Genomic DNA, 2,886 nt, shown 5'->3' with positions numbered 1-2,886 from the left:
GAAAGAGAAAGCATATGACTTTTGGGCCCAAGGACTGCATCCAAAGCAGCCAGCCCTGGGGTTTTGCACTGAGATTAAAGCACATTAAGCACAAGGGCTTTTGCTTACTCTCGGGCAAATCACCTTCTGTGTCAATGGCCTTGCGCTGCTTGATCTCATGGACAGGGCATTTTGAGTAAAAACAAGGTCTGGGCTTCGAGAGCTCGGTAGCTTTTTCTCCTGCCTCGTCATCAATCAAAAGGATTGGCAGTCCATCTTCTTGTTCCCTGATCCTTCACAGACCAAGGCGATGCCTACCTCTCTGGAGCTGCAGCTTCTAGCTTTCTGTGGGTGAGTGGTAAAGACTGGGGGCCACTGGATCAGGCCAGCTGTATCCCAGGGCCTGGCAAAGCAGACCCCAGAGTTCTTCCACAACAGGATCTGGCCCATTTGGGATCACCCTCTCCCTATTCCAGGGCGGCAAGCTTCCTTAATGGGGGTGTGCTGCAAAGGGTCCAGGGGACATTGCCCTCAGCAAAAGACAGAGTGCCCAGTCACAAGAATCCTAGGAAGCAGAAAAGCACACAGAAGTAACCAGCCTCTTCTCCATAGGCATCTAGCTTTTTACCAAAGGAGAGGTTCCATTGCTCCCTCAGTCAAGAGTTGCAGAAGCTCTACCCCAAGCCCCCTTCTGAGATCTCCCTTTGCAGTGTCCTAATCCACGGAGCCCCCCTCCAGTACATATGGAAATGGTCAAACTTGTATAAACCTAGTGAAGCCAATTTCCTTTCCTTTTCAAGCCCTTTCATCATTGTGACTGTCTGAAATTCTGCCAAGTACAGAAATTAGCGACTGACTCTGATAAGAGTATGAGAAAATGTTTCAGTCTTTTCTTCTTGGCTGCCCCAAATTGCAGAGATCAGTTCTTTTCCCAAGCACCACCCGCCCCACCCCCCAGCCAAGGGAGGCTGAGGTTACACAGATGCTCCTTTGAAGACTACTTGCCCTAAGTCTGTTTTTCCCCCAGAAGTCCTCTTTTCCATGCTCAGATTTAAAGACAGGGGCATTTGACGACACGACGGAGCTTCAGGGACACAGGGTCAGCTGAGGCAATAGCTGTGGCCATGTAGCCTCTTTAGGTCTGCTCCGTGGCTTCCTCTCCTGAGATCAGCCTTCCCCAATAGATTCAGCCTCTGCGCTTTTGAGCAATGGGCCCCTTTGATCCCAGGGATGGAGCAGTTTCCTTACTCCTAGGTACCGACCCCTTTCAAGAGCTCTTCCTCTGAGGACAGCCACGGCTGAAGCTATGAGCACGTTGCCTCTTTCTGTCCTCAGCCTAAGCAACTGTGGCTGCAGGCCAGACACTGGCCTTTCTGGCCCTGGTGCTCCCTATGGGATGTCACCCTGGCCTTGTTAGAGTGGCCCAATATAGGGGTCCCCCATTCCTATCAACAGTATGGGAAGCACAGAATCAAACCACCTGGGAAGAGGGCACCTCTCTGGGGGGTGGGCTCAGGATTGTGCCTAGGCCTCTAAGCCTCAACCTCAACCACTGCATGTCTCGTGGCTTCAGTAAAGCTGGTGCAAGAAACCATAAAGGCAAGAGGGAAGCTCAGAAGAAGCTGTATGGCAGGGTCACAGGCCAGCCATGACCACCACAGAGCCAAGAGTAACTTTCAGACAGGACTGGTGGCAGGCTCTAGTGATCCTGCAGGCATGTCCCCTTTAAACCAGCAGAGTAAAGGCAGATACATACTTGGAGTTTAAAAGGCAAAACAACATTGACGCCAGAATTTCAGGACATCCAGGCAGCACCTGTAACCGTAACCCCTTTTTACCCCTCTATTTACAGTGGAATAAAATTGCTGCTTTCTCCATGCCACTTAGTTTGAATTGCCCAGAATCTCTCTGGGCCCTTAGCTAAAGCCCATACAACAGAGTTCTTGATTGGGGGATATTAATGCATCCTACCTGCTCCGACAGCCCACGCTGGAGTGGGGTGGGACTGGGCATTTTCTCTGCTGTTGCTTTTCTGCTGCCACTGCTTTTAGCAACCTTGAAAGGAAAGAAAATGAACAGGTTACAGAATCTTCAATAGACCCCACTAGCACTAAGGAAAAACTTTCTTCCCTCTGGGCCAAATGCCCTGATGACCCAGATCATGGAGAGGGTGTCAGGTCTGCTCAGGCCAGTGACTAAGAAGCCCAGTCACATTCCGGTTTGTATAGCATGGGTTGGCATGACCACAGATAAGAACATCAATGTGTAAGGAACAAGGCCTTTCCATATCCATGGTAAAACGAAGGCCATCAAGCCTAGCCTCCTATAAGAGATGGCCTCCGATCTGTCTCCCCACCAAACACAGGCTTGTGAGAAGGGCTCTGAGAGCACTCAAGTAACAATGGAGGATCCAATGGCCTCTGGTCCCTTATGCCCTTCCTATGTGCTTTTCTGCAGAAGGTAACTTGACAGTAAGCTGAGGGGAACATCCTCAAGCCCTGTCTTCCCATCACTACAGCTGCATGCTCCTTCCCATGGCTCAGCCTTCACTCCAGAAGGAGCTGATGTTCCCAGAGGCTGGGCACAGTGGGAATCATAATAAAAAGATTGTGATGCTATTTTGGCTTCTTGTTTCCTGTTGTTTGGGGCACCTACCAAGTTTCTGTTTGTTTTCCTATCATCGGCCAATTCCTGAGTCTAAAACAGGAGCAGCTGTGGCCTCCAGGGAACCCATAAGATAGGTGGGGGTGGGAGGAGGCAGGGTCTCCACCATGGACACAGAGGAGACGAGGGCACTGAAGAGAAGAGCCAAAGTTTTTGAAGAAATTAAGGAAAAGGTAAGCCCTCCAAGCCTGTCTGCTATGTATTGCCCCCAAACACACACCAAGGGCCAGCTTTAGACATTTT

Source organism: Globicephala melas, chromosome 6 (genome assembly GCF_963455315.2).
Source record: "Globicephala melas chromosome 6, mGloMel1.2, whole genome shotgun sequence".
Taxonomy (NCBI): Eukaryota; Metazoa; Chordata; class Mammalia; order Artiodactyla; family Delphinidae; genus Globicephala; species Globicephala melas.
The sequence above is the reverse complement of the archived record's forward strand: the minus strand, read 5'-3'. Positions refer to the sequence as shown.